The sequence below is a fragment of the Mizuhopecten yessoensis genome, unplaced genomic scaffold (genome assembly GCF_002113885.1).
Source record: "Mizuhopecten yessoensis strain PY_sf001 unplaced genomic scaffold, ASM211388v2 scaffold8573, whole genome shotgun sequence".
NCBI lineage: Eukaryota > Metazoa > Mollusca > Bivalvia > Pectinida > Pectinidae > Mizuhopecten > Mizuhopecten yessoensis.
The window spans coordinates 187,880-202,770 of record NW_018407615.1 but is presented as its reverse complement, the minus strand read 5'-3'; the positions used below and the strand labels follow the sequence as shown (position 1 = coordinate 202,770).

Below are 14,891 nucleotides of genomic sequence, written 5' to 3'. Positions count from 1 at the left end.
TTTTCATTCTCAAACTTTGTTGGCTTTATCCCAAGAAGCTACCAGCTTTTTAAATACATAGTTGAATGTTCAAGGTTGTTGCAAACTGATCTATGAAGATCTGATCAACAATTTACAATTTGCCTCCACATTGGAGGGATTTAAATGCCACTTTCAACACCAGTTGACATTGCCAAGGTAGAATGTCAGTTAAGACATTCAGTCCTTAGGGTGGATGATGGACAAGGATGGTCAATATGTATCTGTTAGCAGACCAAGCAAGAGGACATGATCACGAATGGCAGAGGCACCCAGAACCTTCAATTTCCAGAAGACTTGTCGGCCCCCAGACATACCACCTGAAATGTTATATTTCTTTAAGACACATCACAACCAGTAGGTCCGTTGTCATCTTCAAGCACAACAATGTGCTCCAAAAGCTGGTTCTTTGACCACTTCCTGGACAGGATGAGATCATCTGGTAACCATCCGATCCTGTCATGGATGTATCAATGACATTAAAAGTTGGGAGCTGGCTTGTGGAAAGCTTAAGGCATTCCCTGAAGAACATTGTCCACTAAAGGGTGAAGCCACTGCTAGTGGTCACCAGCACCAAGGCAGGGGATCAGTCAACAATTCCATTCCCTGCCATGCCTGTGTCCTAACAGTTCATATGTTCAGCTAAGTAACAAGTTTTTGCCTTGACTGGAAAAGAAGACGAGGACAATGGAGCAAGCTGAAAGTGTGAGACTGGGACGTGCTTCCATTATCATTTTAAAGGACAAAGGATAAACACCACTCATTCCAGGTGTAAACAAACCTATTGTGTATGGGCCTTGCTGAGGTGGTTTCTGAAATTGGCAAACCATTCACAGAATGGAAAGACAGCTGGAAGACAGTGCAATATGTGTAGGCCAGATTAATTTGGGTCCCTTCAATTTCTCCAAAGCAGATCTAGCGGACAAAGGATGTACTCTGCAGGGGGTCCAACTTTAGCCTCCTCATGGAGTTGGCTATACATACTGCAGACAATATTTTATCCATACTTGCATATAGGGTAAAATGTTACAAGTGTTACATGTAGTCAGACAGGTTATGTTTTACTTACCTGTAATGAATAACAAAAGACCCGAGTTACAACATCAAATCAGAGAAATCTTCCACCACCACATATTGAAGATTTGTAAAATCTGTGGGAGGTAAAAAGAAGAAAAGTCAGTTATACAAACGTATTGAAAACAAAATATAGAAAGACATGTACAGCTAAAAAAAGGTGCGATCACCTTGATACCTAGTCTGTATTAAAATTGTCATGAAATACATAATTCATAAGTTTTATCAAATATATTTATTTATATGAAGTGAATTAACAAAATAGAAAAATGGAAATATCTACTATATATTTATATGAAGCATTATATTTGTTGCATTATACATGAGAACATTATCTATGATCCAAAGTATCATGCATGTGAAGCAGATGTTCTCCTAATACATTGAACAACAGCTGCCCATGGTACTTAGATACAGTTGTATGCAAGCATTGAGGAAGTGATATTTCTGATCCAGGAAGAGATGTCAAAGAATAGCAACACAGAAACATGTTACACTCTCAATAATGTCCTCCGTGTATTGTTTTCCATACAATTAAATATTCCAGTAACCCTTTTCATTATCAAATATGAATATTAATCATATCTTATTTATCTTTTATTATTTTAGTTAGGGACATGTTTATGTATGTTTTTGTACTTGTCAACCTACCTACAATGTATGTAACATGTATCTATTCAAATCATACAATTTCTGTATATACACTGTAACACTGTATTTGACCTTATAAGTGCACCCACCCTTATATGTAAACAGGTCCCCACCTTGTTATGGGGAAAGATAATGGGTATCTACATGATGAATTAAAACATGTAAAATGGCTGCTTATTTCACTGATCTGCCAATATAATCTTCAGCCTTTTTACCAAAGTCTTTCAAGATCATTTAATCCAATCGTCTCCATCAAGTTTTTTGGTTAGTCTTTTGAAGATTATTTTGTTTTTCTGTCACTTACCAATGACCAAAATATTAAAAACTCAAACATCGTCACTTTTCACTGTTATACAACCACTTAGCATCTATTTTTAGCAGGGATTGTTACAGACATGGTCGGTTTCGGGCAGTTTGAGCATAAATGGGATTTATTAAGTGCACCCCTCTTGCGTTTTTTTAGGTGCACAGTGCTCTTATTAGACAAGTACAGTATAAATGTCATACGTATCTATTAAAACTAGCTACAATGTATGTTTTGTATCAAAAGTATTACAATATCTGTAAACATACAATGTATGTACAATGTACAATGTTTATGGATTAGAGAGGACAGAGGCCATGGGCCATTTTGCACATTCAACTTGGAAAATATTTCCCATTAAAAAATTATTAAAGAATTTTATATAGACACAGTGTAGATGGCCTAATAATGAAATAGTAGAAAAACTGGAAAAGGACAATGTTTGGGACCTTCCTAATCCCTGTAATGTAACATGTACATGTATCTATTAAAACTATTAGAACTTGTTTCGCAAGTTTAATTTTCAATCCATTATATCCTCTGTAAACAAACAGGTTTTTTAAATAAAATTTCTATATGTTTACAACTAATGTTACACACATCTATCAATGTACATAGTAACATCTGCAATGATTTTAACTAGTGATAAGGTGTCAGCACATAGAATTTGTTCTGGGTGAGCTGTGTTGGAGATTGAGCGATGAAGTTTGCATACATGTATGTGCTTCATTAAGTAAAATATCGACAGAATCATAGAGTACAGAAAGAAAAGTTCTGAATTGTAGAAACCAAAATTGTCTGCTGTTCCGATTGCAACATTTGAGATCTATCTCTTTTCTTTTCTCACTTCACTACTCTTTCATTCCTGCTGTCTCCTTAAGCACCAGCTCCATACGGCCTTTGTGAAGCAGGCTGTTGGTAGATGGTGGCAGACGGGGGTAGATGCGACTATGAGGGAACGACCTTTTAGATTAGGGGTTGCCACTTTTGGACACAAAAAACAGCGGATAAATTTGACTGCCTTATTTGTGTCCACGCACTGGTTCACTGTATGGACACCCGTTATGCATATGGTGTTCAGGACATCGTGTTGAAGATAAAGTCCTCAACAAAGAGGGACAAAGACTGAACTTCCAAGCCCCTGTGAAAGAATCCAAAGTTTTAAATTTGTCACCAGTAGAATATGGAATCGGGGATTGCATTCAGGGGGATCAAAAGCACCATTCCTCGCAGTCGACTGGGAGATCGCGATCACAGGTCATTGACATTCCACTAGCATCCAATATGTGACAGATACCATCTTGAGCGAGACAAAATTGCAACGGTCCAAGCATATCTGTACTACATACAGTATATATGGGGATTGTAGATATAGTGGAATCTACAAATTTGTGACTGGTTCAACTCTATCACTGGCAGGGAAAACTTCGGAACAGCACAAAGATAACGAAGATGCCATTAGCCTGGAGATATTATGGTTTGAATGATCAGCCAACCAATGGTGAAATAGAACTTGTCCACATTAATGAATAGGAATCAAGACCTAATATAATGCAACAGGACGAGGTACTTTTCAAAATGACCTGCAAAACCAGAAGGCATTACACAAGTGGAAAAGACGGTACAAATTCAATAACATTGATCAAGTAGGGAAAAAATGCTTGAGTCTATTATAGCGTTAGTTTAGACACGACACAAATTTAAATAGTAACTGGAAAATCCTTGTAAAACATGCTTATTGCCCTGCTGCTTTGGCTCTCATGTAAATACACCTAACTACGAAATTTACATAGAAACAAAACTAAATGCAAAGTACTATTTTGTTTGTTTGTGTTAGCGTTTTATGTCCTATTAAGAGCTATGGCCATTTAAGGACGTGCCAGGTTTTGATGGAAGAAGAATGCCGGATTTCCCAGAAAAAGACCATGCACTAACCTAGCTAAGGCTATATAAGTACCAGGCGACTGCCCCACGAAGGTCTCTATCTATCTATCTATATATTCTGCATCACCCTCTTTCGAGTATTATGTGCAGCGTGCGCCTCTGTGCATGTTAAAACGTATTGTGTGGTGACCGAGATAGAAATGATAAAGTGCGGACTGGTGCATGCATAAGGGAGAGGGAGAGGAAAGAAAGAAAAGTGTGATGAGAGAGTATTTGGTGCTAAGAAATGTCTATAAGTTTAGACCTGCTACTGCCCATACAAGGGCATATTTTATGGAACCTCTACGGATGTTGATAGCTCCTGTTGTACAAAATAGCGGATCTATTATGGACTTTGAGTCGGGGTGTGAGGGATGGGGGGTGATAATAATAGTTTGAAGATTGTTTACCTAATATACAGTAACATACACTCCAACTGAGCTGTATTTGGAAAGAGTTCTGATTCGGTGTTGGTCATATCAACTCTGGCCACCTTTAGGAACTCTTTCCAATACAGAGCCAGAAATAGTGTATTCGGGTAGGTGAACTATGATGACAGGGGATGGGGTGAGGGGGACGGGGGAGGGTGAAGTTAAAAATATGCTGACATAGTCTATGGCCTAACAAAGGGAGTATCACTGATTGCCTTCTTGAAGGTGTCAAGTGATGGACTGCTGCAAGCTCCTAACAGGAGGGCGTTCCATTGGACTATGGTTAGGGGGAATAAAGAGTATTTGTAAAAGTCCTTATTGGTAGGGATTTGCCGAAAAGATAGGGGGTCTCGAACCCGAGATCCAGTAGTGCAGGGCTAGCTAGTGGTAGCAGAATATCAGACACCTTAACCACTACGAGTGCAAAATACAGTATAAACAAAGTAAGTGAAGGGAAGAAATCCATTTGTAGGTCTCATTGCATTGACCTACATTTGAGATATCAGTGTCACTCCTCATGGTATATTTACAAATTTGATGACTGATAGAGGAACAGATAGACTGATATAAGGCAACCATATAATGCCCCCTTTGTTGCAGAGGCATTAAAAATATGTATCATAATAACTATAATATAAACGTCCCATAAGGTACATCTACTTGTGTATTGGTGGCTGCTGATGGATGAATCAGGTCACAAGTCGGTAATACCTCCGAGTTATTCATGAAGGTATACATTGTAACAATTTAAAACTTTTATGGTCCCATATATATAACCTTTCTACACTCTGGATATTTATGCCGATGTTTATATAATGTATCACCACTGTAAACCTATATATATACATAATGTATCATCCTGATACTGTTCTTATGTTTATGTAAATGTGCTACCATGAACTTTATATGACATTCATCTAACAAATATGTTAATTAGTTTTCAAAGATATTTTAGGCCTGATTAATGAATTTATTCCTTGTTGATGTATAATGATAACTGTCTCTTTTGAATCATCCAACTCCTGATTTTTTGGAAGATAGGAACAAAAACTGATCCTCAATATAACATATGAAATGGTATGCGAAAGGAGAAAAATGCACAGCTAGACTGAAAGTCAAACATGTTCCTAGGTAATAACTGTCCAGATGAAGTGGACAGTTAATAAGTGTTTTTTCTTCCTTAACTTTACAGCAGCCTGTTCCTAAATGGATATATAAACATTATTTTATTGAAATTGGAAAGATAATCCTTTTTTTCTTCCATTTTGGGGAAATAAATCACCTTTTTTGGAAGGGGAAGTAGCCTGTATTTGGCTGTAAAACTAGACAAAAAAATCCCTGATTTGTTATTCATTACTTTATTCAAAGGTGGTAGCAATATAGTGAAAAATTGTTTTGCAATAGGATAAATTAGCTGACACAATTATAAATTGGTCAGCAAAGAGTTTGATTTTGTTCACATCCAATGCAGTACAAGGGAAACAACTCACAATTATATAAAAAAAATAGTGTCAATGTGCCAATAATGAACTGTCTCATATCTGTTTATATAATTAACAAACTTTAAAAACCAATATAAGAGCAAGGCAATCATACATGTATGAATGCACTTGCCAACCAACAACAAAGGGGTATTTAGTATTATAAGTACAATCAACCATCAGATGACTCATACAGTTCAAGTTAAATTCATGGCTGCATGAAAGTATTTTAAATTTATGTGTTTGGCAATATCATATATTTAAGCAATATAGAAATGTAGTGTATGATTTACACTGCATGTACATGTAAATCTGCATTTCAAAAAGGTAACATCTGGCAGTAAAAAATTCTTCAGGCAAATATCTACTGGTCAATCATCACTAGTTGCAGTCGGACCTGTAGATTCTGAACATGTACAGTAAAATGGCCATGACTTATCAAAGAAGTTTACTTTGCTTCTGCTTTGATATTCATTTTGTTTTGTTTCATTCTGTTTTTTGTTCTAATATTTTTTTTCATTCTGTTTTTTGACAGCAATAACATTTAGTCTAACTAAGTAATTATAAGGGGAATAAAAAGCAAAGGTAAACTTTATCTTTGACACATGGACCTAGAAAGCAATCTGTAAGGATTTGGTTTGGTTTGGATTGGATATATATACTCTTTAATGTACGCTTCCTATCAACACCTAAGGTTATATAAGGATGTGACTCCATGTGTGTTATGTGTGTATGTGTGCTGGAGACAGGATATGCTGGCGCCATTGCCTCTTTGCGACAGTGCAGATATGATGCTTTCTCTGTAAGGATTTGGTTTGGTTTGGATTGGATATATATACTCTTTAATGTACGCTTCCTATCAACACCTAAGGTTGTATAAGGATGTGACTACATGTGTGCTATGTATGTGTGTATGTGTGCTGGAGACAGGATATGCTGGCGTCATTGCCTCTTTGCGACAGCGCGGATATGATGCCAACTTTAGAGTACTATCTCACTGAAATAATGAAGGTACCCAGCTTGGCATTCTGCCAGCTCACATTATACTGACAACAGGTGAAGCAGTTGTTCCCATTACCCTAAATGCTAAACGTTTAGCAGGGAATAACAAATACCACTTTTAAGGACTTTGGTAAGGGACAGAAAACCATTGCCTTCCTCACCTTGGCAAACATTCAAAACACTTGAACAGCCAAAAGTGAGGTGTTGCATAAGGAAAGCAGTGCATAAAGTTCTAATATTATCAGCCCAAGGGAATTCAAATTATTTTGAAGAAACCAAGTTTTAGTTGTATAACAATTACCTTGACAGGGTTTTTGCCAGGTGTTTATAGGGTCCCGTACGGGGACCCATTCCCAATTGAAAAATGACCCTGTATTTTCCCAATTTCAGTCTTTACTTTCCCAATTAGATAAAAAAAAAAACATGTTTATACAAGTTTCCAGTCATTAATTTATATGTGCAATGTTCAAAGTATTACCCTCCATGAAAGAGCATTATTAAAAATACATAAATAACGAAAATTTGAAATTGAATAAACAAAGTCACTGAAAATTGATGTTTTTATTTATTGCTATATACATTTTACTGTGGGAAACAGCTACATGTATAGGAAACTTTTTGCAAAGCACATTGTAGTTTTATTTCTCAAAACTTTGCATGCGGGAACACTGATGATATTTCCCAATTTATGCCAAATGCTGATGATATTTTTCTGATTCCTGCTCAGGGGCCTTCCCAAAATAGCTGACAAAAACCCTGCTTGTCCTTTCGACTTTCAGACCAAAAAAGCAACCCTTACAGACAAATGAGTCTTCACAATAATCCTTCCATTTTTGTTTGATGGAATAACAGGACCCACTGCAATGACATCAGGATTATGACAATAAATGTGATTTATAACATCATTTAAAGGGGCTGGTCGGGGAAAAAAAGGCATATTTGCTAAAATGTCATACACATGTTTAAAATACCTTCTTATGAAATATACCGATTCAAATTTTGCTGAAATTCACTCCCTAAGAGTAAAAATTATAATTATATTAAAGAAATCCTAAATCGTCACCTGACAGTCTAAAACTCTCAATTGACCTAGATCAGTGATGTAATTTTACCGCATGCGCGTCATCAACAAGGCCAAATGTAAACATCGCGGCGAAAGAAAAAGATGCATGCAAAAGTCATGACAGGCACAAGGTATCAATACCGTTAAATATAACGTCAACATATAGGTAGGAATACTACACTTGCATCATAGATGACCTTTGAAAACAATTATTTACGTTTAGTATTGCTGTCTTGTCCGCTAGTTGAGTCCGACATGGCTGATAGACGGTGTGCTATTGTTGTTATTTTCACTGCCTCGCTTTCGAAACAACCATGTGACATATATGAATAGATCTGCGCTAAATTATGCGGGGCTTCCCGAGATTTCATTGGTCAAAACTGGACATTGCAAACAGATCTCGACCATCATATTGCCGTGGTATAACTTTTGGAAGGCCAGAGAACGCATTTAGACCCATTTATTTTGTAATTTTTTCCCCGACCAGCCCCTTTAAGTCTTTTGATGACATTGTCACAGGTGAGTGCTTGCTTGACAAGACAGTTGGAACAGTTGTTTGAATCATTTCTAGAAACACATACTGAAGCTGTGAATACAGTTAGAAATGGTAAATCTATGGTATACATGCTAGTTTTTGCTGTACAATTTAATTTTAAGTTAATTATTTTTTGATGGCCGATAACTTTTGAAAATAATGCAATAATTTCTGAAAAATGGTGCAAAAAGCCCAATAATATGTAACAGGAAAAAGAATAGTGTGCTTCCAACTGCGATCCCTAAGTTACTAGTTGGACGCGCTACCACTTAGCTAAAGAGAAATTCCCTCTAGCTCGAAGCCGACCGTAATCCTACGGTGTATGTAGAATTAAAATCTGCCACAATACTCCCTGTTTTTAATGTGTTCACCCTCGAACACCACAACAACCCAGGTTCTAGCTCCCTGCATATACTGGGAGAGATAAATGTTATATTATTTTAATATGCATGATGTGTTTTGCTATTAATCATATATTCATCTTTAACGGTCAACATGCAGTCAACTGGAACAAAATTATACAGTTGTAGGATACATGGAAACGAAGTGTCACATATTAGATATACATCTGCTCACTCATATAGACTATATTATGCAATACACACAACTTGTTGTGCTATGTAATAATACATCAATTGCGATGATCTTGTCGTATGCATCCGCACGTTTACCTCTGCATTTATTTCAACAGCGGACGTTTCAGCCACCCTACATTACACGTGACTCCATGACACATGGACATCATACGCACACATACATGTATGTTATCCCCGGGGTGAATGTTCGCTCCTTTTCCAGACAACATGTGCTTACAATAGTAATGTCCCGGATATGGTAGGCAATGGACGACAACAGCGTAGACAGCCGCACATTTCTGTTGTGATGATAAGCTGTTTTGATAACGTATAACAAAATAATCCTCATATGTATAATAGAACCACTCCAGGGTATTTACAAAGGTATTTAAATATTTGTATCGGGGGTAAACAAACCTGAGTCTGTCGGTTGTAGTCCTCAGGCGCTGAAGGCCGCCATCTTGAAACTCGTCATAAGCGTGATATGAAACTCTGGGTTCGAGAGTACCCAAATAGACGAATCTATTATGACAGCAGGGGTGTTTTGACTTCTTACGTGTATTGAATAGGGCCATCTATTCTTCTCGTGTTTACAACTCTAGCCCGCCATTGTCACAAGTGACTAGACCTATTATAAACAGATATAAATACATACCCTTGACCTTAGATTTGGGATCAGTTGGCTATATATAGTCCATTCAACAGTATACAATTAACACGTTTATTTCGCTTGACAAGGTACGCCGCCAATAAAATAGCTCAAGTCACTACTATACTGAAGTAGACATTTGATGTCTGTTTTAAACTCATAAAAAGACACGCTCTACTTTTTACCGCGTGGATTATAACCTATACTTATTTCTACACGCATCAGCGAATTTAAAATGTACAATATGTCAAACAAATTCTAAAATTGTGTTGAATGGAAAATAATCGTATAATTTCCCTTTCGTTCCAAGGGAAATTATACGATTATTTACATCCCCCTTTTCAGTTTTTATTTTATTTTTGAAACGGTACAATATTTAATTATTCAAAATGATATCAAAGTTGAAGAATGTTTCACACATATTAAACTTTTCTTCAATCTACATATGCAGATAACACAAGTATACTGTCCCTGATTTATACAATCAGTTAATTGATACTGTATACAATCTTAAAACTATGTTTTTTTGCAACGGTAAACTAATTTATAGTAATGTTTTCGCTTTTGATGATGGTGAAATAAATGTGTGGGAAAAAATCGTATCTAGCTTTTAATGATGCCAAAATACTCATAATAGTTAAAAAATATATCTACAATAGCCGTGTATGATGTTTTAAAAATGTGAATTTTGGGGTTGCACAAACATTCAGATTATGAAACGTTTTCATTTGAAATGTTTATATCAATTGTAAATTATTGCTAGGTTTAAAAAAAAAAGTTACACTAAACTGTATGATCCATGGTGAACTTGATACATATGTCCCCTGTTAATTAATTTTAAACTACAATGAGTTACCACGATGGAGCCGGCTAGACGGTTAGACTATCGACTGACCACCCCTAGTTGGTGTATCTCTGGAGGTTGAAGTGGACAGCACAAAAACAACTGAAGCAAGAATCCACCCGATGACGAGCCACCTTACATCAGAACCATTTTCATGTATGACGGCAATCTCATTCTGAACATTCAGTGACGGACGGGAAATAATAATAATAATATAATAATAATAAACTTTATTTATTAAGGATAAAATACATGTTTAGCCAAGGACTAATCTTCCACATGGTCCTCTTGTTAGTAAAATGCATGTGTTAAATAAAATAACATATTTACGCAATCGATATACAAATAAACATGGTAATCTTGCTAGTAAAATACACGTGCTAGTTAAAAGTTACATATATATTGATGCAATCGACATATATGAGGTTATATCACAGTTATCTTAGTTAAGAGTATCACAGAATGCATAAAGTTTCATGCAAAGGTATTTCATCAATTAAATGGCATGTGCCTAATATACATACATGCTAATATAGCAAACAATAAAAATTGACATAGTTATACGCTAATATAGCATAATCTAAAATATTAATATAATTTAGATAAGAAGTCTATTTAGAAAGTTACAAGTTTTGGTTACATGGAGAAACAAGTTAAAATCTAAGTATTTAGTAAGTTTTCGTTTGAATGTGGTAAAATTGTCTATTTTCTTTAAGTCACTGGGTAAAACATTCTAGTCATTAATACTGTCAATAAAAAAGTGTCTGGAATAAAAAAAACAGTTCTATGTTTTGGTACCTTAAAATTATTTTCAATAGCAAATCTTGTTTTCCTACAGTGACCATCTCGCACTAGAGACACACTATTTGATAAATATTCAGGTACAACCTGATGATGACAATTATAAAGCATGCACAACCTTCTGTATTTATAATATTTGTCAATCGGCATCCATCTAAGAAGTTCAAACATTTGCCTAGAAGGTGTGTCAAATGGTACATTTAAAATTAGTCTAGCTGCTTGCTTCTGAGTCTTGAGCAGCTTGCCCATTAAATTTGCGGTACACCCTGACCATACCGTACTGCAATACATAAAATGTGGGAAAACGCAAGAATTAAAAAAAAATTCAGCTTTCCTTCCGTAGGTAGATATGGGCTTATACGTCTCAACAACCCTAACCTTTGCCTTATTCTAGATAAAACAGATGTAACATGACTTCCCCAAGTCAATCCATTATCAATATGTACACCAAGCAGTTTTCCACTGCAAACTTGTTCAAGGCGTTCATTGCACATAAATAATTCTAAATTTAAACAGGTTCTTTTTTGCTTTTGTTTTGAGGCAATGGACATACATTTTGTTTTCTTGACATTTATCGTCATTTTATTTTCAATACACCATTTACTAACATTGTCTAAATCAGATTGCAATAGACTGTTAATGTTAGCTAACGACTTATCAACAGCTGATAAGGTAGAGTCGTCTGCATACATATTAGTGTCAGATACAACATGTAGGGGCAAGTCATTTATAAAAATTAAAAACATAAGAGGACCAAGAATTGATCCTTGAGGCACACCATGTGTAATTGTACGGCCTTCTGACATATGACCTACAAGATATACTACTTGAGTCCTGTTGTCAAGATAAGATTTAAACCATTACAATGAATTCTGTTCGATTCAATACAGAGCAATTTTTCTAAGTAAAACATCATGGTCAACCAAATCAAACGCCCTTTTAAATTCTAAAAGTATGACTCCTGTATTGAGACCATCATCTATGTTCTTTGCCCAGAGTTGACAATATTCAAAAGACCGTACGACGACTGTGAAGAGGGCAATAATTAACAACCTAGTTAGGCAGGAGGCAGCCAGGAAGATTGGTGATCAAGCTGTGGAAGTTTAGCACACAGAAACGCATCCTCCATGATCCTCCACCTGTCATGTTTGCTATAGGCAGGTACATTACATATGAAGACACCAAGAGGCCGCTCGAGAGTGGGTGATGATGAGCGACCCAACAGGAAGTATGCAATGGACACGACTCCGGTATCCGAGCAGTACAGCAGAGCGGAGAACACGGTGTAGCTCACAACAGGCAGGAGGGAGGGCAACGACACGAGAAGGTGCGATGGCTAGCAAACAGCAGGTTCTCTGAACTGGAGCAGTACGACGGGGATGTTGGTAACATATACTCAGCATCACATTGGCAGGTGGCTTGGGTAGGAAGACGACAGCAATGGTTACAGTCACGTACAATACCGGCGTGGATATATTTGGCCAGGAGAAAAGAACTGCAACCAAGCTCTCAGAAGCAGTTCAAAAGAGCAGAGTAAGCTGAAAATGACGAAATAAGTTAGTTACGGAGCACTATCAGGGAGTGATTGAAAATTCTCCGTAGATAGAGGAAGAGAGAGAGAATGCGGAAAAGAGCTAGGCTTACAGCAAATCCACATTGAACATCCACATGTTCACATTACATATACTAGGCAGTGAAGGCTCAGGAAGATTATCATATGAGAGAGAGGAAGAAAAAACTTCCTAAAGGCAACACATAGTGACCCCCATCGGGGAGGAGACCTTGGGCCTCTCTGACACCAAACAAACCTACGGTGATGTTAGACGACAGTGAACAAAACCTCAAAGAAGCGACGGAAGTCAGCAGGAAAGCAACAGCAGCACCATCGCCGGAACCAAATGGAATTCCCAATCGGGTGTATAAGAACTGCCCGTAACTCACAACGCGATAGCGGAGGTCAGTGTGGCATGAATGAGGAGGAGTCTAGCAGACACTTGACATTATACAGAGTGTAGTTTTATTCCCAAGGAGGAGAACTCAAAGACACTAGGACAGTCTCGAACCATGTCAATGTTGAATGTAGAAGAAAAAGACTTCATGGCAGTTCTGGCAAGACGCATGATGGACTTTATCCTGATAAACAATTACAAGGACAGTGCAGTATATAAGGGAGGGGTTTCCGGAGTCTTTGGATGTGTTGAGCATACAAGCGTGGAAGAGATTCGTAGAATGCTGCAAGGGTACATTAATTTCTTCAGGATGAGTTTCACTGTGCAGGATGGCAACGGTTGGAGATGGGCATTGTAACAGGCTGCACACTATTTGTTCTCAACACCAGTAATCTTGATGTTCCCGTAGAAGGAGAGGATGAAGGTCGAGAAGTTCCAGATTGGTGGAGAGACAATTCCACCAGTCTCAGAGAAGAGATCAAGTACTTAGTGAAGTTCTGGAATGACTCCCTGACAGGTATGGCAAGCGTAGCAGTCACGTGATACCAGACAGAGGAATGGACGACATCTGAAAACAGGAGAGATCTATAAGGAGAATTTAAGTATTTATCAGCACGGATTGTTACCACGACTGTGGCCTCTGCTGGTGTATGATGTCTCGATGACAGCAATAGAGACAATTGAGAGGATGACAACGGGATACCTTGGCAGATGGATGTGAATGCCAATAAGCCTCAGCAGCATACAATTGTAAGGATCAGACACTTAGCTGCATATACTCGTTTGAAGTCACTGACCTAGACTGGTTGTTGTGTTTGATTTAAATATGAAAACTCTAAAGAGAAGTTGATGCTTTAAGTTATTTGATGAAACGGGAATAAAAAGTCATGAAAAAGACGTAAAGAAAGAAAGAGAAACGACGACAACCCCATTCATTATAAAAGATGTATAACAAATTAAGCCTGAATATTTATACCAGTTGCTTAACCAAACCATCATCAAATCTTCTTGCAACCATAAAAAGTACCATTAAATCAGGGTTACAGCCAGATTGTTACACTGTATGCTCTAGAAGTTGAATAAATCGAATGTGAGTTTTGAAGAACTTAAAAGATCTTGGAGTCAATTTAGACCATCCTTTCTCCAAAATGTTTCTTCCATCACAACATTGGCCCAGATATTGTGCTATTTTTGTTGTTGCTATAATTATTAACGGTTTTTCCAAAAGATAGAACTGATCACACTTGATGTTGGCTTCAGCTCATGGCATCATCAACTGCATAACATTTCGTCAGGGGTCTATATTTTCAGTATATGAGCGATCGTCAGGGTTTTATTTGACTAAAACGTTCACGACAAGAACTTCATAGTAGTAAGCCATTCCTGTTGGTCATATTGTAAATAAAGATCAAGTGGCTAAAGATGAAGACTATGTATATATATTTACATTTGCATTTAACTTAAATCACCCTATAAACATATCATACGCAATTGTATTGATACTGAATTGTTGAAAAAAATTGAAGTGTTTGTTAAAATTTCAAAGTACTACTTTGTTTGCCAATCAGCACTCGACAACACGCTGTTCCAA

General features: G+C 37.0%; 1 protein-coding gene across 2 annotated transcripts in view; it reads right to left on the bottom strand.

Moving 5' to 3' along the window:
- LOC110456242 overlaps positions 1–9,571 on the bottom strand; it is a 99,595-nt gene extending 90,024 nt beyond the window's left edge. Inside the window, exons 1-2 of one of the 2 annotated variants that reach the window (XR_002463569.1) lie at positions 9,475–9,569; positions 1,088–1,169 (exon numbers count right to left, since the gene is read on the bottom strand). The gene's annotated coding sequence lies outside the window, so the exon portion shown is untranslated. Of the gene's footprint in view, positions 1–1,087; positions 1,170–9,474 lie in introns of both variants that reach the window. The other variant, XM_021506847.1, reaches the window with a different exon arrangement.
- Positions 9,572–14,891: the final 5,320 nt, after the last annotated feature.